General features: G+C 38.2%; 1 protein-coding gene and 1 long non-coding RNA gene across 6 annotated transcripts in view; both read left to right on the top strand.

Annotated features, from left to right (window-relative positions):
• SLC35F1 (solute carrier family 35 member F1) overlaps positions 1-27,133 on the top strand; it is a 398,228-nt gene that overhangs the window by 92,195 nt on the left and 278,900 nt on the right. The gene's annotated exons all lie outside the window — the stretch shown is intronic.
• LOC103884076 overlaps positions 1-27,133 on the top strand; it is a 115,515-nt gene that overhangs the window by 79,212 nt on the left and 9,170 nt on the right. For 3 of the 4 annotated variants that reach the window (XR_002521796.2, XR_002521799.2, XR_002521798.2), the window contains one exon: positions 18,568-18,611. This is a non-coding gene — a long non-coding RNA (uncharacterized LOC103884076). Of the gene's footprint in view, positions 1-1,313; positions 4,885-18,567; positions 18,612-27,133 lie in introns of those variants that run through there. The other variant, XR_646539.4, reaches the window with a different exon arrangement.

Raw genomic sequence — 27,133 nt, 5'->3', positions numbered from 1 at the left:
AATTTATTGACTACCTATTTTACAGTTGATCTCTGAAGGTAGAAACTGTATGCATATTTGATGCTAATATTGTTATTTAGGATTCTTTTAAATGTAAGGCATACTTTTATAGGTGTGAGTTGACTAAAATATTCTCAACTAAATGTATTTTGATAGCACATAGAGGAACTTTAGTATTTAGAACTCTAATTGCAGAATCTGACATGGTAAATATTCCTTTGTGGTCCAGCAAGGTCTTTAAGTGTAAATCTGGGATTTACTGATAGTTTGACACAAATGTTCCATTTAAGAGCCTCTTATTAGTTTGAATCATTACAGAACAGTAATGTCTCTTGTTTTTATATCTGTCTGCTCAGTAAGAGATGACCATTCCTTCAATATTAATGCACTGCAAGGATTAATTAATTGCTTGTTGAAAGCTCTTGAATATATTTTCAGAGCTGACCAATACATCCTTGAGGTAAGGACAAATACAAGGTAAAATAGAAGTGGTTTATGATATTCCAAGAATGAACTCCTATTCTAGGTAATTTTTTGACCCTTTTAAAGGCTATTTCAATACATAAATGCCAAAAAATATTAACACATACAAAAAATGTTAACACATACAAAAGGTAGGCTGTGCGTACTGGTTCTGTTAGGCACAGTCCACTCATGTTGTATAAAATGTATGTTGTAATTCAGTGCTTTTATTATTGTTTTGGGGGTTTTATTTTTCCTCCAAGAAACTCAGAATTCTTTAACCAATCTTGTTGTGTTTATAGCATTTCTCTCAAGACCAATGTGAAGTGAGTAGACATTAGAGAAAATAATCTCTCACCTCACTGATCTCAAGCCCACCTCAAGAATTACACAGGCTGAACTCAAAATAACCTCCTTCCTTTTCTAACTCTCTCTCACACACACAGAGACAACCAGGCAGTATGATCTAGACAAGTGCTTCTCATTTGGGGGTGATTTTGTCCCAGGGAACATTTGGCAATATATGGAGACATTTTTGGTTGTTAGAGCCTTGGCAGATGGATTGATATTGACATCTAGTGGGTAGAGGCCAGGGATGCTGCAAAACATCCAATAGTACAGTGGTCCCTAACCTTTTGGGCACTAGGGACGGTTTTGTGGAAGACAATTTTTTCCCGGATGGTGGGGAAATGGTTTTGGGATGAAATTGTTCTACCCTAGATCATCAGACATTAGATTCTCATAAGGAACATGTTATTAGTCCATTCTCACACACTGTAAAGAACTACCTGAGGCTGAGTAATTTATAAAGAAAATAGATTTAACTGACTCACAGTTTCACAGGCTGTACAGGAAGCATGGCTGGAGAGGACTCAGGAAACTTACAATCATAGAGGAAGGTGAAGGGGAAGCAGGTACATCTTCACATGGCTGGCGCGAGAGAGGAGAGAGTTAAGTGGGAAGTGCTACACAGTTTCAAACAACCAGATCTCATGAGAACTCACTCACTATCACAAGAACACCAAGGGGGAAGTCTGCCTCCATGATCCAGTCACCTCCCACCAGGTGCCTCCTCCAACCTTGGGGATTACAATTCAATGAGATTCGGATGAGGACACAGAGCCAATCCATATCAGTGCAGAACCAAGATTTCTCACATGTGCAGTTCAAAATAGGGTTGTGCTCCTATAAGAATCTAATGCTGCTGCTAATCTGACAGGAGGCAGAGCTCAGACTGTAATGTTCACTCACTCGCCACTCACCTCCTGCTGTGCTACCCAGTTCCTAACAGGCCACCAACCAGTACCAGTCCATGGCCTGGGAATTGAGGAGCCTTACAATAGTACACAGGACAGCCCTGCTCAACACAGAATTATCCAGCTCTAATTGTCAATGGTCCTGTAGTTGAAAAGCCTAATGTAGAGACAGAAGCACTGGTCTGAGGGATAAGAGACAGATACCTTTGTCTCTGCTTCTTAGAGGTCAATCAGAAAAAGAAAGAAAAAGTCCTTTGAATTCTCAGAATGAATACCTTATACATATCCTGACATTTAAAAAAATGATGTTAATATTTGTAATGTTGTTAACAACAGGGTTAATGGCATGCATAGACCTTTAAAGCAAAAGAAAGAAACCTGGAAGGAAGGGATTAAGGGAAAAAATTTTTTTATATTAATGACCAGGATGGAGAGAAGGAAAAAGCTGGAGGTAAAGGAATAAGAGAGGAAAAAGACAGGGAGATTTGTAGTTACTTGTTTATTTAACTACATTTGTGATTCTTTTTACCTTGTAATAAACTTAGCAACTGTCATTTTATTCATCTTTTTCTTGAACTTGGAGCTATTGTAGGAAACAGCATGCAGGGACAATAAATGGAAGAAAAAAAAAACAAGAAAAACTAAATGGAAGAAAAAGACCCTCTGGATACGTGACTGTGAGAGTCTTCCTAGTGGCAGCAGCAGGAAGGATCAGCAAGCTGTTGCTTCTGCCCCCTTGTTTCTAGAGTTCCATACTTATTAGGATACCTGGGCTGAGATGCCATGCTTTGAGAGCCATGCTTGGTGTGTGGACCCAATTTTATTAAAGGATCCTGCGGCTTCCTTCCTTATTTATGCTTGCTAACTTGCTAAGTGTCTCCTGGCAAATCACTTAACCTGCCTGAAGTGAGAATATGCTTCACTTTATTTGCTTTCTGTAATTCAATGAGAATAGTGAGATGAAGTGAGAGCTCTGATTTCAGAGCTATATGCCATTTTGTAGATGTCATACTTAACATCATCATTCATTAATAACATGTTCAAGCACTGAAATGGAAATGGGGGCTAGTGCTTATTACAAACCATTAAGTACTCTGCTTAGATATAAAATCTTTTATGTGATCCACAGCAGTAGCTGCAAATTTTCCAAGCAACATCTTTTGCCAACACTAGCCTTCTATGGTTGTTACTTGGAATTTGGATAGATGTGATTTTTCTTTTTCTTTTTGAGCAATTTGTTCATGATTGCAGCAGTAATCATGAAAGTAGGTCAGAGCCCTCTTCGAGTTGGGTTCTTATTCCCCCCACCCCCACTAGAGAACAGCACTTAAATATTAATAGCATCACTGGGAAAACACGACAGCTATTTCCCTGTTTTCTGCAGCTCAATGAAGAGTTGTTCCATGCAGACCCCAGTGCTCTTGCCTCATGAATGGACGTGATTGTGGGGACATCATCTCCTACTAAGGCAAAACGTGACACTGAGAACAAAGGCTGGTTTTTAGCCTGATGTGATGAGCTCACCACAGTGCCCATGTGGGGACTTTGAAGCTCGTCCAGGTGCCAGTTTTCTGTGTATATGACATTCTTGAGGGGGCGGGGGTTGGAGACTGGGCAGCAGGCTTTTAAACATTGATCTGTAGTGTATGAATTACAAGGTCAGATGGGGTGAGATGTCATAATTTCTATTTAGTCTGAATTTCCCCCAGAGGAAATGTATTTCCCTTACCTTTAATAAGAGAAACCGCAGTATTTTCAATGTAGCCAAACCAATAAGGTCTTTTAAAAAGCAAATTTATATAAATTATTTTCTTTATGATTATGTCTGTGAACAGGAAAATGCATTTCTCCTTTTCAATATCTACCCCACCTTTTGTGAGGCTGTGCTAATGCTCAGGAGAAATACAGGCAGGAAAGTATTCTTAGCACAGCCGATTGAAATGGGAAAACCTGAAGCAATCAGTTTTTGATTCATGCAACATCTTAAAACTACTCTACTTCGATTGCTTTTTTTTTTTTTTCATTGAATTGGCTGATTGGACTGTTTTAGCATGCTCTAGTCATAGCTTATTATATTGGCTCTGTGGTGGACAAATCCATCCAACTGTTTGTGGATCAAAGTGAAATTAAATGACATCATGGTTTTTTTCCCCACTTACATAGAGAATTGCCAGTCACACTACATTACTGTGTGCACAATAGTTAATTAGGCACTTACAATACACCTAATACAGTGTTGAGTGTTATACAAATTCAGAATAAGATAGTTTACAGTCGTGACTTATTAGAAAAAATTACAGAATAATCTAAGTCTGCTATTGCTACATAGTGGTAAAAAAGGACAGCTTTTGCTTCAGACTTGCATTCGAATCAGTGTTTATTAGCTAAGTTACCTCAGGCAACTTAGTTGACCTCTGAGTTTCATTTTCCTTACTTGCGAAATGAGTATAATAATACTTACTTTGAAGGCACGTAATCAGGATAAAATAAGATATTGTATGTAAAACACCCAGCACATAGTGAACACTTAGTACGTATAACCTACTATTATAAAGATCTCAAAATGTGTGTTGTAGTTTGAAGGCTCTCAAGATTCAGGAAAGTTTGTTCTCTTCATGGGTTGGAGGCACTTGGGAGTAATTATTCATGAGAATTAAATGAGTCTCTTGATGGCCTGTGAGAGATGATGGGCTCTACATGGTTAAGAAATCCACAAAGGATGCTGGGACATGGGAACCACAGGAACATACTGAAAACAAGAATTGGTACACATAGAAAGTGTACACTGGGAATAAATTGTGGGTATTCAGATTTTGAATCCCAAGCTCACATTTGTCACTTCTACAACTCTTTAAAACCCAATTGTAATCAGATATCTTCTTGGGGTTAGGCGTGGTCATGACAGGAAACAGCTTTGGATTTCTCAGGAGCTGTGGAGAACTCTGGGAGCAGAAGTTGGAGGTTAACTGAAAGCCAAAGGAGAGAGCTGCCATCTTCTCAAGGAGATTCAGAGACACCAAATTTTAAGGAAGCAGAAATGGAGATGTAAATAGATGCCTTACAGCAAGTGTTTAGAGGCAGAGACACAATAAAACAGACTAAGAATAAGCTGGGGGACATCCTCACTGCCTTAGGCACTAGCCATCCTCTGAGGCTCACCTGCATGGTAAATTGGACTGGTTTAGTGATATAGTTTGGCTGTGTCCCCACCTAAATCTCCTCTTGAATTGTACTCCTGTCATTCCCATGTGTTGTGGGAGGGACCCAGCTAAAGATAATTGAATCACGGGGGCAGTTCCCCCATACTGTTCTCATGGTTGTGGATAAGTCTCACAACATCTGATGGTTTTATAAGGGGAAACCCCTTTTGCTTGGCTCTCATTCTCCCTTCCCTGTTGCCATGTAAGTCGTGCCTTTCGCCTTCTGCCATGATTGTGCCACATGGAACTGTGAGTTCATTAACCTCTTTTTCCTTATATATTACCCAGTCTCAGGTATGTCTTTATCAGCAGCGTGAAAATGGACTTAGGAACCAGTCTTGGTTGATCCTCAGGAGAGAGATTTTTTTTTTAACTTTTATTTTAGGTTCAGGGGTACATGTGCAGGTTTGTTACACAGGTAAACTCGTGTCATGAGGGTTTGTTGTACAGATTATTTTGTCACCCAGGTACTAAGCCTAGTACCCAGTAGTTATTTTTTCTGCTCCTCCCTTTCCTCCTACCCTTTATCCTCAAGTAGGCCCCAGTATCTGTTGTTCCCCTTTTTGTGTGCATGAGTTCTCATCATTTAGCTCCCACAGAGAACATGCGGTGTTTGGGTTTCTGTTCCTACATTACTTTGTTAAGGATAATGGCCTCCAGCTCCATCCATGTTCCTGCAAAAGACATGATGTCTTTTTAATCTCTCCCTACTTATTTTCACCCATTCTGGAAACAGTTGTTCTCTAAACAGAGTTTTCTAAATACACTTCTTTTCTCCATTTTTGACCCCAACCATCAAAGACCAGACTAAATGAAAAGTCTTTGTTTTCCCAGAAGGAAATACTCATACCACACTTCTAAATTTTTTTCATGACCTCACCCTTAGCCCTCTCTACACTTTTTTACTAGACTAAAAGCTCCTTAAGGGCAGGGACTATAGTGGTAAATCCTTGTATTTGGTAGAGTTTCTCAGAAATAGCCAGTGTCTCTTATAGTGGTATGAATAGCTAAGAAATCCAGTTATTTGCTAAATAAATTGGTATGCATCCTCTTGGAAGATTATTTATAAAATTAATCTAATTCCCTGGTGATGATTTTATTTCAAAACAAACTCTATCAAATTTGAATGATCACACCTGCTTTTTGACATAACACACTTCCCAAACATGCACCCACTCTCTAGTTTTCTTACTCAGTGAGTTCTACTTCTTGAGAATTCAGCTCAACCTTTGCTATTTCCCACAACTTCATCTTGGAATTGGTTTGCTGTATTTTGTAGGAGTTCTTCTCTAACCCATGCATTAATGTTTTCTCCTCTAGAAGGTTTCTAAGTCAGCTTCAGGGAGTCAGCACAGTCTGGTATCACCACTCACACTTCTTTGGTGTCATTTTGATCCTTGGGGCAAACGGCATGCCAAATATTTACTGTTTCTTGTTGAATACAGAAAAAAAAAAATCATCCCCCATATAACATTGTTTCCCACAAAAATGCTAACTTAAAGAAAGGCCAAGAAATCTGAATTCCGTAAGCACTTGATACATTTGAAAATATTTGTCATATCTAGTTGATCAGCAAGGGTGGGAGGGAATGTAGCATGATTTATGTCCCATTTCTTTTAAAAGGCATAGAATTCATTTCTTAAATCAATATTTTAGGGTTGAACTGCAAATATTCTTTGTTCAGGAACTTTTATTTTTATAGACAACTTTGGTTCCAAGCTGTTGTGTGAGAATGATTCTGAGGAATCAGTGCCTTTACCATGCCTGGAAGTTAATATTTGCTTAGCACTTGAATTAATCGGCATTGGATTCTTTGCTGCTGCCCTGGGTTCTTCTCATCCAAGAGCTTCTTTTAAAGACTCACAGTAGCACTTTTGAGGCTAAAAGGCATAGTTTCTAATGAATATTTTGAAAAGAAAAGGGCTTCAAGCCATCCTGTCTCTTCCCCACAATTTCCCCTCCAAATTTCTACCACCCTCGACATCAATAACGAAAAATCCTCTTGTGGTGAAATTGCAGGATGATTTTCCTTCCACATGTAACTGGTTCAAGCTATCAGGCATATTGCTACCAACACAGGTTTGCTGGGAGAATAGGGTCTGCAGAATCTCCTGTCTTTCCGTCCCTGGAATATTTCTGGAAAAGTTACTGTTGCTTTAAGAACGAATCTAGGAGAGGAAAGATAGGCCCAATGTCTTAAATGGACTCTAGAACCCATGTAAACTGGTGGTGTTCTGAATGTTGCCTCACTTAGGCCTGGATTACATCCAGTGGCTACATTAGGACTAACCCCTGGGGCCTTCCCGATCCTAGAGTAAACCTGCAAGCAGGCCGTGGTCTGGGGTGTGGAATAAGGGGCGAGCAAATCCATACTGGACTGGGTGCTTCTGCATTTCCCAAGACAGGAAAACTTTTTTTTTTGGTCCTTTTCTCACATGCTGAGTCTTAGGCAAGCCAAGGTGGCTGCTCAGTAGGGACTTATCAGCAATATTCAGTATTGGCTGTTAGCAGCTAATGAAATCCCTTGGAATTTACAGCAGGATCATCTGCTCTTGGGCCACCATTCTTCAGTTTCTGCTGACTGTGATATTCAGTGTGTAGTAAAAGCTCAACTTCAAGTAGAGAGTGCTCTTCTAAATAATGGCAAATTGGCAACTGCAAAAGCTCGTACTAATTATGTTTCTGTCACTCATCTGTGGTAGATCTTTTGTGGCTCTTGTATAAAATAGCTCCAGGGTATTATTTCTGCACACTTATGTAAGCCCTGCTCATTAAATAAAGTGCTCTAAGTTAAGTTCCCTTTTAATTTTGTTTTCTAAGATCATTATAATAAGAGAGAGACTGGACTGTAGTGAGCTTTTTTTTGTAGAATAATGGCAAGTTAATATAAGCTAAATTTTTAAAAATGCATAAAGAAGTCAATGGGCCTTGTCATTACTTTATATGTTGCTTTTAAAGTCCTCCACCATTAGCCCAAACTGGCATAGTAACAGTTCATGTGGTGCCTCATAAGTGGTCATTATCAGAATCTGGATTCTTTAAGTGGAAGGAGTGTTAGACTTTGACAATCAAAGGACAAACTTTATTTCTAGAACTTAGGAGCTGCATAAGTTCCTCTATTTGTCTGAACATGTCTCTTATCACTTAAAAATGGGCATAACAGGCTGGGCATGGTGGGTCATGCCTGTAATCCCAGCACTTTGGGAGGCTGAGGCAGACACATCATGAGGTCAGGAGTTCGAGACCTGCCTGGCCAACATGGTGAAACCTCATCTCTACTAAAAATACAAAAATTAGCAGGGCACAGTGGCAATCACCTGTAATCCCAGCTACTTGAGAGGTTGAGGCAGGAGAATTGCTTGAACCCGGGAGGCAGAGGTTGCAGTGAGCCGAGATTGCGCCACTGCACTCCAGCCTGGATGACAAAGCAAGACTCTGTCTCGGGAAAAAAAAAAGGTGGGGGGCGTAATAATTCCTACCTTACAGGGTTATTATGAGGTTAAATGATCAGTTCTTTTATGTACATATATATTGATTTATATATATCCAAAGCGTTTTGTAGATTGGCAAATTATGTACATCTTTATTATTGTTATTGCTATTGTTGTTGTTGTTAATGCCATACTGCTTCAGATAGGGATATTTTAAATATGCCTTGCCTTTCTATGTAAGCTAAGTGTTTTATGCTTAGGGGTCTACATAGAAGATTTTACTGAAATCTTTGAATATTTGTCTTAGTAAGAGTAACAATAACGAACAATATCATGTAGGAAAATCTCATCCGAAAACTGCATGCTCTGCTACTGCCCCCATAGAGCTAGCTGGAGATGTGTGGCTAATGGGACCAGTTGCAGTGGTGTGCTGTCCAGATTTATATTATTAGGCCACATGGTGTACATCCTGACATCCTGGGTTGATTGACTTTTACTGACTTTTTCTCAACTTGGAAGCTTTGAGGACACTCCGATACACATGCCATGACAGAGAATTCCAGTTTTGCTTTGTGACAGTAGTGCTTGATGGAGACTGTCAGAATAGACTTAAAATCATTTGAAATAATTTGAGCTCTTTAGGTTGAATGGGTCAGTTCAAACAAGATCAATGGATTTGCTATTCTTCACGTATGTTTTCTCTTATCCCCGAAGACAATGGTTTTAAACTTTTGCAAGTATAAATTTATAATATGATTTTCATAATGTGAAACTAAGTTTTGGTGCTTCCTAGTACTGGATTTGAATAAATATAATTTTAATATTGGAATAAATATATGAAAATATACAATATATTTGGCATTTTACATTACAAGACTTCTGTATATCCACCTATCTATATATATTTTATATAGTAGGTAAATAAATTTTTACTTGATATTTTCAGAGCTAAAAAATGAAACATGTTTATGGTGTGGCCATTTGAATGCATCTTCTGTATAAGTGTGAATAAACAGTAATAAGATATTGATATAGGCCGAGGTGGGCAAATCACCTGAGGTCAGAAGTTTGAGACCAGCCTGGCCAACATGATGAAACCTTGTTTCTACTAAAAATACAAAAATTAGCCAGGCGTGGTGGTGTGCGCCTATAGTCCCAGCTACTGGGAAGGCTGAGGCAGGAGAATTGCTTGAACCTGGGAGGTGGAGGTTGCAGTGAGCCAAGATTGCGCCACTGCACTCCAGCCTGGGCGACAGAGTGAGACTTCGTCTCAAAAACAAAACAAAACAAAACAAAGAAATGGGTAGTTGAAGCAAGTTAAAAGATTTCTTTTCACTTTAGATAGATGTATTTCATTAGCATTATCAGAAGATAATTAGTACCCACTATTGATGAAACGTTCTTGCGGATATATTAAGGATGGAGAAGCGGGAAGAAAGAGAAACTTCTAAAAATTTGGCATAGTGTTTTAGTTTTTAGGCATAAATAACCCTTATATACACCTTTCTAGTAGTTCTGTGGTCCCTATTTCAGCTTATGTAATGTATAGAATAACATATTATTCTAAAAACACTAACCTCATCCACTTTAACTCTTCTGTTTCAGATTGAGCCCCTTGGGCAATGCTAGTGGGGAAAATGTAGTTTATGTAATACTTGGACAGTGGTAATATTCTTCAGATAAGTTGCTATTTGTTTGTGGTGCAGTCATTTTAACAAAACATTCATATTATTTTTGTTGTACCCTTTATCATCATGGAACAAATTCACCATAATGTATTTTTTTCTCAGTAGGAGTGTTTTTAAAAGTGTTACACAAATGTCACAGCATTTGAAACAATATCAGAGGCTGGCCTCTGACACATTTGAAGATTCAATGAAAACAGACATGATATTTCTTCGTCTTTTAGCCTAATGAGTCCTTTATAGCATCTCCATTTCTGCTCCCGTTCTCAGAGACACCATTATTAGGACATACTATGTAGTACTTATTATATAGAACTAAAGCTGAACACCGATCACGCTGTCGAGGCTGCACAGTCAGTGTGGTATCAGCTTATAACCAACCAGTTTGCAAGTTGGAGTCTTCTGACTGATAATTATATGCCAAATGTTGTAGATTATCTGAGTGGGATATGACATGGTGCCCACACTCAAAAAGTGTTTGATTGGAAAGTGAAGGCAAGTGTCACAAATGAAACATTTAGAACACAAGTGCTTGACAGGGTGGAAAGGGCTTGATCTGGATGAGAGACTTGGAAGAATTATTGATTTCTCAGATGTGACGCTGGAAGATTCAATCCCCTTATAATACAGATGCAGAAACTGAAGTCATTCATCTGGTTTCAAATAACTCCTTGGAGCAGAGCAAGGATTAGCATCATGTCTCTGATTTAAGGTTCAGGGAGTTGAAGAGTTGGGCTTGAGTAGGTTCCCCAAGGATGGATTAGCAGAGAGTAAAATAGAGATGGAATGTTTTTGACTATAGGAGCAAGGTGGATATGACTGAGCATTTTGTAGTTATCTAAGAAAATTGACTGGTGTGGTGAAGGAATATTGGGAAATAAGTTTTGGTAGACTTAGTAGGGGAGAATTATAGGGGTCCTTCAAAATATAATAGAATGTATTGGCTCAATAAAGTGGGAAATAAGGAATTATCACAGGCTTTTGCACGGGGAAGAAATTAAAGGAAGTTTGTTCAGAAGATTAGTCTGAATTCTGTACTTAAAATGTTTGAAAGGCACAAGAATAGAGCCTGGAGACTAGCCATAGGACTGCTGCTGTAACTCAGTTGGGGACCTTGCCTCAGGGGAGAGGATGGCACTGGGGATTGAGATAAAAGGACAGATCAGAGACATCTTGAAACAAGCAATAATTGGATTTCAGAGATTGAGTAGAGTAAAGGGTCAAAGATAACCCATAGTGTCCTAATCCATGATGCTGTAGACTGGTACTGAAATGGGAAAACCATTTTGAAAATTAGTGATCAAGTAAAGCCTTTCATCTAGTGCTTTGGTCAGACATAGAGGAATTTCTTCAGACACCAATACAGAGCATCCTAAGTGACTTTAGTAACATGCATGTCCCTATGACCTTCTGTATTGGGAAAGGGTGACCGTCAGTAGCACAGGCTTGTTCTTGGTGGATCTGGAAGAGCGTTATCACAGTGAACAGCTACATGGCAGCAGAACTCAGGGCTTGTGTTGTTCTCATCTATTCAATATGTGTAATTATACTGTACTTGCTAAGGATGGTTAGTGTCTGCGATAACCACACAGAGATCCTGCCTCCATTTATGCCCGTGGAATTCTGCACACACAATTCTATTGTCCCATAACAAATCATCCCAAGACATAATGGCTTAAGACAACAACAATTTTATTTGTGCATGATTTTGTGGGTCAGCAATTTGGCTGGAATTAGCTGAGCAATTAATTCTTCCACTGGTCTCACAGGGGGCCAGTCGTCTGGCTGCAGTTGTTTGGTGGCTCAGCTATGGCTGTTAGCTATGGCTAATCTAAGGTGGTCTCTCTCCCATGTCTGGAATTTGGTGTTGGTTTTCATCGGGGCCTGTCTTTAGGGGAGTGAGGCAGTGGGGAGAGTGGGGAATTTGCCAGATCTCTGGAACCTGAGTTCAGAATTCTTGCAATGTCAAACTTCTGCCACATTTTGTTGGTCAGAGCAAGTCAAAAGGCTGCCCACATTTCAGGGGAAAAGAAATAGACTCCACTTCTTGAAGAGAGGATTGCCAAAACCATATTGCAAATGGGCATACATACGGGAGTGGAAAGAATTTGTGGCAATTTAAAAAAGTTTGCAGTGCATCACAGAACATGATCCGAGTTTTATTATAAAGTCTTTCTGACTGCAGCATGAAAATGAAATTAGTGATCAGGAAGAAAATTTAGACTGGAAACCTGAGGACTAATCTGGAAGTTTTTGTAGTAAACCAAGAGAGTAATTATTGGTGTATTAGTGACCACAATTGCAAAGTGATGAACACATGTGAATAGACTCAAAATCAATATTAAGATGGTAAAACTTGGAAATGGATTTGATGTAGAAAAGGGTCAAGAAGGAAGGCCAAGTGTCTGGTTTGGACAAATGGTGAGCAAGGTGATGACATTGACCAACACAAGGAAGACTGCAGGAGAACCAGGCTTGGATGGAAAGTTGAGAGCTGCTGGAATGTTGAGTCTGACAGGCCTGCATGGCACTCATGAAAAAAAAGGCAGAGCTTTCACCTGAGGAGGAAAGGAAATTAATGGGGTTTAAGAAAACTGCTGAAATAGCTGTCATTGGGAATGGAGACCACAGGACACTGGGAAATATGGAATTATGGACAGTGCTGAGCACTTGTCAGGGAATAGAAATCATGAATGCAAGTGACTCAAGGCTACAAGCTTGGGCAATTTTTTTTTTTTTTTGAGATGGAGTCTCACTCTATCACCCAGGCTGGAGTGCAGTGGTGCAATCTCGGCTCACTGCTAGCTCCATCTCCTGGGTTCACGCCATTCTCCTGCCTCAAACTCCTGAGTAGCTGGGACTACAGGCGTGCGCCACCGCACCCAGCTATTTTTTTTTTTTTTTTTTTTTTTTTTGTATTTTTAGTAGAGACGGGGTTTCACGGTGTTACCCAGGATGGTCTTGATCTCCTGATCTCATGATCCGCCCGCCTGGACTTCCCAAAGTGCTGGAATTACAGGTGTGAGCCACTGTGCCCGGCCGGGCAATTTTTTCATAATGCCCAGCCACGCTTATACAGGAATAGATAATTCTTTGAATAGATGCTGACATTTAGTATGTGGGCTTGGTAAAATTTCTTTGCTCAGCATAAGAATAAGAAGTTTAGGCGCAGATTTCTGAAGATCAAAATAAGGTATCTTAAAAGGCAATGAACGAGACCAGCTGTGTAATTTGCTGGACACAAATGCCAAAGGAAAATGCTGACCTCCTTGTTAAAACATTACATAGAGCTCAAGGTGGTGACAATAAAGCATTAAGCCAAGCTGAGGCCCTCTGAGAGTTTGGCTCCGTGTGACTCCATAGGTCACAGGCATGTGAAGCTGGTCTGGCAATAGGGAATCCATATGGGGATTGGCAGAATATAATCACTGAGAGAAAATTTGGATACTTCTCTTTGAACATCTTTTTCCTTCCTCCTCTTCTTTTCTCAAATATATAAATAACTAAGATAATAAAGATGATATATGCTAGGGAAGTGGTTGGCATGGAAGGGATCTGGTGGCATGATATATTTAAGGACTGGCCCTCACTATTCATCTGTGCCTATTTAAATGGAAAAACTGATGTCTCTGGCCTCAAATCCTATGTCACAGTGTCTGCTCCATGACAGCTGGGTGAGTTTCCAAGCAACATTAATATTAAGGTTATCATCTTAAGCACAGTATTCCTAAAATCTTCTGTTTTCTTATAAACCTGGAGCCTTCAGCTCCATACCTTTCCTTCTCTTTGAGTCTGTCTGAATGCTGACTTCTTTGTGCTGTGAAAAAAGGAAACTGCTCTCTAGCTTATTGAAGACTATTCCTGAAGTCAAGGGAATAAGAAACCAATTTTGAAATCAATGTTGAGTTAGGTCTGCTGGGCCCCAATGAGTCATATCTACTGAAGCACAATTTCTATTGCAGAGACATTAACTCCCATCCCCGTTTCCATTAATTTTGAAGAGTCTTCTTGAGAGGCTGTGGGGTTACTAGGGAATTAGGCTCACTGTACTTCCTATACTCGGACTTTATAGCTGGAATGAATTTAGAGATAACTGATTATGCATTATAATCTTTTCATTTTATAAGTGAGAAATCTGAGGCTCAGATTTGTGATTTGTTCCAAATCAGTTAGCTAGACAGGGAGGAGTTGTGAGCCTCTAGGAAACCACTCCTACGGCATCCCAACATGCTCTGTTATTTCCCATCATAAGAAACAACTAACTAAACAAACAAAAAAATCCTTTCCCAGTTCTTCCTACTACATTTTCTCCAACATAGTGCTAATTTATGTAAAGAGGAGAAGCTCATTAAGATGAAAAGAAAAGCATATAATTTTAGCAATAGAAAATGACTAAGATCTTAGCAGTGTCAAATTTCTTTCCAACTTCTTTTGGAAGGATAGTTGTGAAAATTAAGAACATAAAAACCTTTTTCTTTCTAATAATGAAATATAATGTCCCTTCATTTGGAACAGAGAAGAATTTAAGAAAAATCAGTCATTGTTTCAGGTCTTCAGTCGTATTTTATTTTAGGTAAAGCTGACCACAGAGTGAATTTCTGTAAATAAAGTCATGCGGTTTTCAACAGTTTTCAGTATAAAATTGCATTTTTGTTTTGTGAACCCGAGATAAAGGGAATCACATGAAATATTGAAGCAATTATTTAAAATGATACATTTGAAAGCAACAACCTTAGAACAAATATTAAAAATATGAATTTTACTTGTATTAGAAACTTCATCTGCAACTCTTACCCTGGACAAAAATATGCCTAGGGATGTCCTTATCTATAGAGAGAATCTCATATAATTGAAATGTCTATGGCCAAGTAAAGTTTGATGCTTCATGATAACTTTTTAACATTTGAAACTTCTGTATATTTTTAAATAAAACTTTTATTTTAGATAGATTTGGCTTTATAGGAAAATTACAAAGATAGTACAGAGTTCTCATATACTCCCCACCCAGGTTCCCCTATTGTTAACATCCTACGTGAGTATAATTAATTGAACCGATAATGATACATTATTATTAACTAAACCCCACACTTTATTCAGATTTGCTTAATTTTTTCTGACTCCCCTTTTTTTTTGTTCCAGAGTCCTGTATTAGGTTAGCACATTAAATGTAGTTGTGTATCTCCGTACGCCCCTCTTGACTGTGACTGTTTCTCAGACTTTACATGTTTTTGATGATCTTGCCAATTTTGAGGAGCACCAATTAGATATTTTGTAGAAGGTCTCTTGATGAGATTTTTCTGATGTTTTTCTCAGGATTACACTGACTTTGTGTGTTTTGGGAAGGAAAAATGTCCTTCTGAGTTTATGTGTTTTGGGGAGGAAAAGTGCCCTTCTCATCACATTATACCAAGGGTACATGCTATCAATATAACTCATCATCGTTGATATTAACTTTGATTACTTGGCTGAGGTGTAGTGTTTGCCAGGTTTTTACCAGAGAGTTATTCCCCTGTGGTTTCCACGCTGGGCTCTTTGGAAGGAAGTCACCACGTACAGTCCACAGTTGAGTGGGGAGTGGCGTTCCATCTACTTGAGGGATGATTATCTATGTAAATTACTTGGAATTTCTCTGGTGTGAGAGATTTGTCTATTCTCCCACATTTATTTGTTTATGATATATTTTGTCAGGATAGACTTATGGTTATATACATATATATATATATATATATATATTTTTTTTTTTTTTTTTGAGGCGGGGATCTTACTCTGGCAGCCCAGGCTGGAGTGCAGTGGCCAGATCTCAGCTCACTGCAAGCTCCATGCACTCCCGGGTTCGCCATTCTCCTGCCTCAGCCTCGGTAGCTGGGACTACGGCCCGCCACCTCAGCCCGGCTAGTTTTTTGTATTTTTTAGTAGAGCCCGGGGTTTCACTGCAGCCACGTGTTCGCCAGGATGGTCTGATCTCGACCTCATTGATCCGCCTGTCTCCGGCCTCCCAAAGTGCTGGGATTACAGGCTTGAGCCACCGCGCCCGGCCCATATATTTTATTTTTGATTGTAATTCCACACCCTTTATTTTGTTGCTCAAAGTGTTTTTAGTTTTGGCCTTTGAGAACTCTTTCAGTTGTATTTATGCATATTTTAATTGATAATTTTCAAACACATACGAATCACTTCTAAGAGACACCAGAATATATCTTATATTTAGCATAAATCTATTACCTTGAAATAAAATAGAGGTCAGTAACATTTTCAAGTGGGTCAATTTTCTGTGGTTGCACCAGGTAAAGAGTAAATTTAATATTCAGACATTCAACACATGGTACCTATTATCTCAAGGCACTCTGCTAGGTGCTGTGGGAGATTCGAGGATGATTCACACTGTCTTCAGCCTTTGTCAGCCTCCAAGCTAGTAGGTTAATTAAGGCATTACTTATATAACTACAGTACAGAAATTAGGAATCATAAGAGAGTTGTAGATAAAGGGCTGTGGAAATAAAGGGAGGATGTTTGAAAGGATCCTGAATATTTGGTGTATGAGCTAAACCTTAAAGGACAGTAAAGATTCAGATGTGATGAGATGGGGGAGGATGGCATGTGCGCAGAACACAGTGAGGAGGACTTGGAGGTGGGAGAAGAAAGGCCACTATGGGAGAAGTCAGGTGGTTCAGTTTGACTGGAATTACTGTTTTCTTTTGGTGTGAATTTACAGATAATATATTTAGTTTAAGTGAGTGGCTGTACTTTTAGAGATGGAGTTCAAATTTAGCTTTTAACTATTGTTTTGTTTTTAAATGGGAAAAAAAGCTATTCTGACTTTAAGATGTGTTAATAAGAATATGGACATCACTCTTGGTTCTCTGCTTAATGCCTTATTTCATTAATACCCTCTTTCGGAATCCCAGTGTTGTTGAAATTTTGCAGTTTAAATTTTTATTTCTATTTTGTTTGCAAAGGAGACTTTTACATTCAATCTTAAACTTGTTTTTATTATTCAAATGATTTTAAAGTGTCATTAAGCTGGTATTGAGAAGTTACTTTCAGTATGAAGATGGTTGAGAACAAAAGTTAATGAGTTTGGGATGAAAAAAATAAAATATTTTTATTCCTTTTTTCTGGTTTTTAAAAAGAAGCCTTGGTTTTTTAAAGTTATGTTTATTGAGGTATAATTTATGTACAGTAAAATTTACCTCTTTTAGGTGTAAATTTCAGTGAGTCTTGGCAAATGCACTTAATTCTGTAATCACCATCACAGTTAAGACAGATAGTACATTTGTCTCTCTGAAAAGTTTTCTGGTCCCTTTTGTTGTCATTGCCTTCTCCTACTGCCAGCCCAGGTGCCCCGTGATTTGGGTTCTGTCTTTGTCTTTTCCAGAATGTCATAAATAGATGATACAGTATGTAGCCATTTGTGTCTGGGTTCTTTTACTTAACCTAATGCTTTGAGGTTCATCCTTGTTGATGCATGTATTAGTAATTTATTCCTTTTTATCACTGAAATATTCCATTTTATGTGCTTATCTTTTCACCAGTTGATGGACATTTGGAATGTTCCCAGCTTTTGGCAGTTGTGTAAAAGCTGCTATAAACATTCATGTGCAGGCCTTTGCATGGACATATGTTTTCTTTTTTCTCTGGTAAATACCTAGAAGTGTGATTGTTGTATCATATAGCAAATGTTTGTATAACTCTGTAAGAAACTGCCAAACTGTTTTCCACAGTGGCTGTACCCTTTTGTATTCTCACCAGCAGTGTATGAGGGTTTAGTTCCACCACATTCTCACCAATGCTAGGTATGGTCAGTCTTTTTAATTTTAGCCCTTCTAATACGCTTTTAATTGTATCTCATTGTAGTTTTACTTGCAATTTCTTAATGACTTAATGATAGTAAACATTTTTTTTTTCATGTCGTTATTGACCATCTTTATCTCTTTGGCAAAGTAACTGTCAAATCTCCCCTCACGTCACCCTGCCAAGCTTTTAAAAAAAGTTTGGATGGTTTGTCTTCTTATTGATTGGATTGCAAGAGTTCTTCATATATTCTAGATACAAGCACCTTGTCAGATACTGTTTTGCAATTTTTTCTTCCCCATCTGAGGCTGTCTTTTTATTTTATTTACAGTGTATTTCAAAGAGCAAAGGTTTTTGGTTTGATGAAGTCCAGTTTGTATTGTTTCTTTTATGGTTCACACTTTTTGAGAGACGAGATTGGGTGCATTCAGGGTGGTATGGCAGTAGACAGTTCACACTTTTTGTATCCTATCTAAGAGTTCTTTCCCTAACCCAAGGGGATTACAAAGATTTTCTCCTTTTTCTTCTAGAAGCTTTATACTTTTATGCTTAGGAGTTGCATTTAGGCCTGGGGTTAATTTTTAGGTTAATTTTGTTTAATATGGAGCAAAGTTATTGTTTTAATTTAAAAATGTTTTTAGAATTCCAAGACTTTATATTCAAATGCAAAATCCAAAATAGATATCTGAATTTTTTATTGTCTTATATACATTGTCCTGTTTTATTCTGTTAATGCATCTAGGAGAGAGTTAACTGTAATAGATGGATTGAGAGACTCCTTAAGAGGTAAGTTTCTCTGTTTCCCCTTTCTCATGTATTCTTCTTCCACACTATAATGAACATCAGTGAGACTTTCTTTGTAATATTGTTTCCAGTTTTTATCTGCAGCCTTTTTCAAAAGACTGGGAGGCTCTAGAGAGGATCTAGTAAGATAAATGAAAATAAGTAGGGAGGGATAATAGGGCTATGTGGAAAACTGGAGGAAATAGAGATGGTAAAGATAGTAAGCAGGTAAGTGAGGGAGTGAAGCATGTACTTTGAAAGGTGTGGCTTGAATATACAGGAAAAATTAGGGAGGATAAATGACTGGTTCAGAGCGACCATATTGAGGAAGTGGGTGGATAGTGTTGATTTTTAGAGTTCACAGGTGGAAGAAAAGAAGGCTAAAGGATGGGGAAGGACCCACAGAACAAAGTAACCATTCAAGAGAATGTGCTCCTGATGAAATAACCCTAAATGATGAGAATTGGGAAGGACATAGGGAAAGAAAATCAGGCATTAAAGATAATTCCAACATTTAGAGTCTTGTAGACAGGGAAAATAGTACGTCCCAGGGAAATAGGGGAGTTTGGGATGAAAATCCACTGGAAGATGATAAAGACAGTGGTTTTTAAACTGTGTGCTTTTGCAAAAGATAGCAATTGATCCTATCCAAGTTGCTCTTTGGAAATATAATCCTGAGTTTGGGTTAGAGTCCTAAGGATCATTATAGAAATGAAAGCTACAAATAAGATTAGTCTCTCCAAGGACAAGAAAAGTGAAAGAAGAAAAGTAAGACAAGGATTTGTCTTATGAAGACTCATACAGTTAAACATTTCAAATTAAAGGGCAGATAAGAAACAACTGAAGGATACAGAGAGTGTCCAGAGAACTAGTTGAGGACACAGAAGAGGTAGCATGTAAACAGATGAAGAAGCTTCAGGAAGGACCTCGTTATCCTCTAGATGTAGAGCATAGAGATCAAGCCAAACAAACATACAGAAAAAGCTACTATATTTTCTTAGAAAAAGTCATTGGTGATCTTGAAGAACAGTGGGGAAGAAAGAAAAAATACAGTAGCCCTCCTTATCTGAGGTTTCATATTCTGAGGTTTCAGTTACCCACAGTCTACCATGGTTGTAAAATACGTGAGTACAGTACAGTAAGATATTTTGAGAGAGAGAGGGACAGAGAGACCATGTTCACATAACTTTTATTACCATATATTGCTATAATTGTTCTATTTTATTATAAGTTATTGTTGTTAATCTCTTACTGTGCCTGATTTATAAATTACACTTTATCATGTTTGTATCAGGTATGTTGTATATACAGGAAAAATCATAGTATATATTGATTATATTGGGTTTGTTACTATCTGTGGTTTCAGGCACAGATGCCTGAAAGTCATCTGAAAGTAATCTGAAAGGGAGTAGGAACATATTCCTCAAGGATAAGGGGGGGATTAGTGTACAAGAGAAGGGAAACATGGACACTGTCTCTTAGCAGTGTTCCCCAACTTGTGTACTCTGACAGTTATTAGTAATGCTACAAAATTTTATACTGTTTACAAAAGTTGAATGAACTTAAAAACATTTCTTTACTAAAAAAGTGTAAAATGTTGTTGTTGTTGTTTTTCCCAATACTTTCCACCCTTCACTATGCTAATGTGAACTACTAAGCCCTAAAGAGGGGAACTATAGTATGCCACTGTTTCCTACTTACTAGGCTTTGCATCCCTTTCCTTTCTTTTACTTACAGAATGTCTTCTTGGAGAGGACATTCCAACAAGGGAAGAGAGAACTAATGCCAGTAAAGTTTATCCTGTGCATTAATTCTGACATGAGAAGTATTGTGGATAAAAGTAAAGTAGAGAAAGGAGATACATGTGTTGAAGTGGTCAATTGTAAGGGTGGTCAGGGAGAGAGGACATATTAAAGACTTAAAGGAGGTGAGGAAGCAAACCATGCTTCCCTCTGGGGGAATCACATTCCATGTGCAAAGTTGCTGAGGTTAGAGCAGCCTGGTGTGTATGCAAGGCAGGAAGGACAGTAAGGTTGAGGTGGGAGTGGGAGGAGATGTAGTCAGAGGTCTGTGTCTGAGTTTGTTTCTGGCAGCACTTGAACAGAGTGCAGTTCCTAGCACTGGGGCATTGACTTGAGATTGTATAGAGTTGGTTTCTGCTTTTGTGTTTCCCATCAGTGACAGCACGTTAGCATCTGTTGTTGCTCCTTCCCACTACTTTGGCCAATGGCTCATTGACACAGGAGGAACCCTGGCCAGAGTAGTTTCTCATCTGACCCATTCTGGAAGAGCAAAGCATGATTCTGTGTGACTTTGGAGAAACAAGAAGATAAGTAGAACATACTACAGATTGGCTAAGGATCTCTTAAAAAGGAGAAAGTTGTTGAGTTTCATCCAGGAGTCTGGGGGCAATAAAGGAAGAGTATAAAGATCTTTGGGGGTGGGGAGATGGGGGAGAGGAGATGGAAAACACAGTCATCCCCCTAGGTTTATGGGTTTCACACCAAATAATCAAACATGGATTTGTTGGAGATCTTTCTGCTAGGGATTCTCTCAAATGTGATTTATAAAATTAGAGATCCTTGGTGATTTATAGCTGTTCTCTCTTTGAAGCTTTCTTCATATATGTAATTTTAAGAAATTGTCTATTATCTTTAACAGCAGAGGGTCATTTTATATCCTGTCTCACTCTTGGGAAATAAGTGTCCTCTAAGTAGGTCTTAATTTTTTTTTCATAATAATATGTAAAACATTCAAATCTCTGGAATTTATTTTTTAATGAATAAACTTTACTTTTTGAGCAGTTGAGGTTCACATCAAACCTGAGTGGAAAACAAATGGTTCCTACATACCCCACTCCCCACACAGGCATAGCCTCCCTCACTATCAACATCTCACACTAGAATGATACATTTGTTAAAATCAATGTGAAATTTATTTTTTAATCAGATGGAATGAGAAGTGAAAAATCAGTATCTTTTTGAGGCGGATGTGATTTGGAATGGACCTGTTCCCTCTTAGTATTTTTTTTAAAGCCTGGTTTCTTTATCCCTTACATCTGAACTTATTAGTAATTTTTAAGTAAATGTATGTCTTAAATGATAAGTTATTTCTGCATGAAATATTACTTTCAAGGGCAGGTATGAGGTTTACTGTGATATTAGCTAATTTACAGATGAGTAATTTTAGCAAAGGATTCACACAGCTCTGAGTTGAAGGAGATTCCAGATTCTCATTTGCCACATGGGCCTCTGGAAGTTCTACTGCAGTGAGGGATTATTGTGGCAGCTGGTGAGTCGGAGGCTAGTTCTAAGGGGTACATGAAGAGTGAATACACTAAAATCCTAGTGATGCAGGACAGGAGAGCCCCAAAGTGGGGCTTAGCCTGTGAGGGTTCTTAGCTTCACCCAAGAAATAATTCAAGGGTAAGCTGGAGTTAGGGTAGAAGAAAACGGCTTTATTGAAGCGACAGTGTTACTGCTCTGTGACTGCTCCTGCAGAGTAGGGCTACCCCATAGGGAGTGTGCTGCGAGTAACAGCACAGGGCAGCTTTGCAGTCATATTTATACCTATTTTTAATTCCATTAGATTAAGGGGCAGTTGATGCAGAAGTCTCTAGGAAAAGAGTGGTAGCTTTTGGGTCACTGGGTCATTGCCATGGAAAGGGGTGGTAACTCCCAGGTGTTGCCATGGCAATGGTAAACTGACATGGCACGCTGGTGGGCGTGTCTAATGGGAAGCTGCTTCTGCCCTGTCCCTGTTTTTGCTAGTCCTCAATTTGGTCTGGTATTCAATCCCGCCTCTAGAGTTGAGTCCTGCCTCCTCCCTCAGTAGTGTAAATATAAACAAAGCATGAAGTTCTTACGCAGATAGCTATTTAGGAGGAAGTGTGTGTATGTGTATAAAATATTTCACAGTATATTAACAAATGATGCTTAAATTAGCTCAATGAACCCAGACACATTTTCTCCAGATACATTTTCTTCCTTTGGTTATTCATCTTTTGAACTCATCTGAGAAAATACTTTATATTTTATAGTCTGATTTCTGTAATCATAGATTTTTTTAAAGCAGAAAAAATGAGGGTGGACACAGAAGGCATGAGAACAGGGTCCGTTTACAGCTATAAGGACACAAAGCAAAGCAGAAATTTGTCAATTTGTATTAATTTAGTTAGTGTGTTCATTTAGAAAACTTCAGTTAATCATCTATGTCAGCCACTGCACTTGGGGCTAGACACATGAGGGTGAATAACTCACAGTCTCTACCTTCAAGGAAGGGGAATGCATAGAGATGCCTTGACAGAAAACATCTCCCCTGCCCTTTTTTCTCCCTTCCGTCTTTCTTTTCTCTCCTCCTCTTTGGGGTAGAAAAAATAATAGTAATCTAGCCTTAAATAGTTTATACACAATATGCTGTTTCTCTTCCAACTTGATTTAACTGTTACAGTTAATTCCAGTGTAATAAAAATGATTCTTAGAAATGTTACAGTTGGTGTTTTTCAAAGCTATTTGATATTATGCAGTCTATTTCTTTTCCTTAGCCTGTAATTTGTCATCATGCTCTCCTGTAACCTAGAAAAGCTATTGGCATTTAAGGTCTTTACTTATTAAATACCTTTCATGAGCCGACTTGGTTTATTAACCTGCATTTTTTTCTATCTATATTTTAGGTAGTTTAAAATCCTTTCCTTCAACTAAGTTTTGAGTTTTATCATCATTCTTGTTTGGCTTTTCTCACCTTTTGCAAATTTGTATGCTTCTCTTGGGAACGGAAGCTTGCAGGTGATGTGCCATTAATCTTGCGTCTTTTTTCTCTTTGATGACATCTTTTCTTCAAGCCTAAATTATTATGATTATTTTGGCCACCATGTTGCCTTATCAACATGATTATTTTATTCAGCCTTCTCGCATATATGTTCCCTCTGGCAAGACTTCCCTCCACCAAGTTTTTCTCTTTCTGAAATAAATAAATAAATGATTCCAAGCACTTTTCCAGGAAAATATGCTCATTTGCATTTTATTGAATGGCATTTTATTTTCTTCCAATATTAGTACTGCCCTTGACTCCTTTTTATAGTTTTTCTTACACGCTCTGGATTTAGAACTCAAATTATTATCAGTGGCTCAGTAAATGTTAGTTAATGCTTTTTAAAACTTTAAGATGCGTATCCCTTGGATTTGGAGATTTTTACATTAACTTTAAAATAAGGAGTTATTTTTGGGTGCATTAATAAAACCTCTGAGGCATTATCTTTCCTTACTCTTCAACTGTGTTAGTTTTTATTTTACATATGATGAGATTCAAGAAGAAACTTAAATTTGAGAGAAGGATTGACAATTTTAAAACATCCAGTTGAGGAAACAACAGGGCCACAGTAATATCATATGTTTGCATTTGTATACATTCACACTAGTTTTTTTTTTTCCATCTTTTATCCTGAAGTGTGTTATTTCTGTCTATTGTAAGGATGAGAAACCTCAGATCCAGAGAAGCATGGCACCTGGTATGGAGTGCATATTCAGCCACAGCTGCAAGAAGAGGGGGAAGACATGCTAGGCTTACATAATCAGTGTTACCCACATAGTCAAGGTAAAACTATGCTAGAGTGATTGATTTACTCAGTGAATAAGCATTTAGATCTCTTCTGTGAACCTGTCGGCTCACTGAGGTCTGTGCTGGCCACCTTGTTCATCATTATATTTCGGATTTAGTGATACAGTGACTGAAATATAATAGGACTCTCTTACCTATTTATTGAATCAATCAGTCAACAGGAGGCAGCAGCTAAATGGAGGGAAGAGGTCAGAAGGGCTGCAGATGTGCTACTGTCAGAATATTTTGTGTACCAACTTCAGATAGTAGAACAATAAAATGACTTTTTATTACTTTTTGCCATAAACTTGTTATCCTAGCAAGGATAGCAATTTTTTTGTGTGTAAAGACAGCGTGTAAATATTTTAGGCTTTGTGGGCCACATATGGTCACTGTTACTTTTTTTTTAAACATCTTAAAAATATAAAACCTGTTCTTAGCATACAAAAATATGTTCAGGCAATACAAAAACAGGCCTGGCCGGGCATGGTGACTCAAGCCTGTAATCCCAGCACTTTGGGAGGCTGAGGCAGGCAGATCACTTGAGGTCAGGAGTTTGAGACCAGCCTGGCCAACATGGTAAAATCCCGTCTCTACTAAAAATACAAACAGTAGCCAGGCATAGTGGCACATGCCTGTAATCCCAGCTATTCAGGAGGCTGAGGAAGGAGAATCGCTTGAACCCGGGAGATGTAGGTTGCAATGAGCAGAGATTGCGACACTGCACTCCAACCTGGGTGACAGAGTGAGACTCCATCACAAAATAAATAAATAAATAATCAATAAATAAAATGAAAATACTAAATCAGGCCTGAACTGGAGTGGGCTTGTGGTCTGTAGTTTCTCTGCTGTAGAATAAAATAATTAGAAAATTATCCTTGGAGTTCACGTTATGCTTTGTTTCACCTGTGACTATATTATAACCAGTTCCTTGAGATCTTTCTTTAACTAACATCATTTATATAATCCTCCCAGACTCTTTATTTCAGGGGTACATAGTAATCGGGCTCTGCTTCCCCTTTTTTCCTACAACTTTATTAAGATATAATTTATAATGTTCTTACTCAGGTTTTGATGTTGGGTTATACTGGCCTTGTAAAACTAGTTGAGCAGTGTTTCTTAGTCTTTTGTTTTCTGTAATATTTGTGTTAGACTGGTTTTCTTCCTTGAATCTTTGTTAGAATTTACTGGCAAAACCACCTGGGCTTGGAATTCTCTTTTGAGGACAATTTTGATAAAGAATTTGATTTCTTTAATAAATATAGGGCTCTTTAATTTATGTTTCTTCTTGCATCAATTTTGCTGAATTTTATTTTTCAATATTTTTTTTTCCTGTTGCATCTAAGTTATCAAATTAGTTGGCATAAAATTGTTCTTAGTATTCTCCTATCATTTAATGTCTGTAAAATCTGTGTGGATACATCTTTCTTGATATTGGTGCTTTCTATCAGTTCTCCTTTTCCTTAATCAATGTACTCGGGGGTTTGTGCACTTTGTTCAACTTTTCAAAGGACCAACATTTGGGCTGGGTGCGGTAGCTTATGCCTATAATCCCAGCACTTTGAGATGCCAAGATGGGCAGATCACCTGAGGTCAGGAGTTCAAGACCAGCCCAGCTAAAGTGGTGAAACCCCATTTCTACTAAAAATAAAAAAAATTACCTGGGCATGGTGGCGCATGCCTGTAATCCCAGCTACTCTGGAGGCTGAGGCTGGATAATTGCTTGAACCCAGGAGGCAGAGGTTGCGGTGAGCTGAGATCTTGCCAGTGCACTCCAGTTTAGGCAACAAGAGTGAAACTCCATCTCAAAAAACAAACAAACAAAAAAGCAACATTTGGCTTTGTTAATTTTTTAATATTATTTTTCTATCATTTCTTCCATTTATTTCTGCTATTACTTTTGCTGTTTCCTTACTTCCATTTATTTTGAGTTTACTTTGTTCTTATGTGTATAGCTTCTTGAGGTAGAACTTCAGGTTATTGGGTTTTTTTTTTTTACCTAATACATGTACATAGATTTCCCTGAAAACACTGCTTTAGGTGTATCCCACAAATTTTGATATGTTATAGTTTTGTTGTCACTTAGTTAAATGTATTTCATGATTTCTCTTGTGATTTTAGTCCATACATTACTTAGAAGTTGTGGTTAGAGAACAAATTTTATAGATTTTGATCCTTTTAAATTTCTTAAGACTTGTTTTAAATCCAAGTCTATGATCTCTCTTGGTAAATGCACTTGAAAAAAGGGAATATTCTGCAGTTGTAAGATGTAGTATTCTATAAATGTCAATTAGATCAAGTTGGTTGATAGTGTTGTTCAGAACTTTTATGTTTTCACTGATTTTTTTTTTTTTTTTTAAAGATGACGTCTCACTCTGCCACCCAGGCTGGAGTGCAGTGGCATGATCATGGCTCACTGCAGCCTCCACCTCCTGGGCTCAAGCAATCCTCTCACCTTAGCCTCCCAAGTAGCTGGGACTACAGGTGCATGCCATGCATGCCACCATACCAGGCTAATTTTTAAACTTTTTTTTTTTTAGGGATGAAGTCTCACTATGTTGCCAAGGTTGGTCTTGAACTCCTGGCCTCAAGTGATCCTCCTGCCTTGGCCTCCCAATATGCTGGGATTACAGGTGTGAGCCACCATGCCGGGGCTGGATTATTAAAAATCCGGTTGTTCTATCAATTGCTGAGAGAGGGGCATTATGACCTCTAACTATGATTTTGGAATGGTCTGGTTCTTGTTAATTCTGTTAATTTTTGTTACATATATATTTGAGGGTCTATTATCAAACACATGTTTCTAATCTTTTTTCTGATGAATTGTCCTTTTATTATTATGAAGCAGCTCTCTTTATGTCTGTTAATACATGTTGTCTTGAAATCTATTTTATCTGATATTAATATAGCAACTTCAGCCTTTGTGTAAC

Source organism: Papio anubis, chromosome 6 (genome assembly GCF_008728515.1).
Source record: "Papio anubis isolate 15944 chromosome 6, Panubis1.0, whole genome shotgun sequence".
NCBI lineage: Eukaryota > Metazoa > Chordata > Mammalia > Primates > Cercopithecidae > Papio > Papio anubis.
Note: the sequence above shows the minus strand (reverse complement) of the source record. Positions and strands in the feature narration are given on the sequence as shown.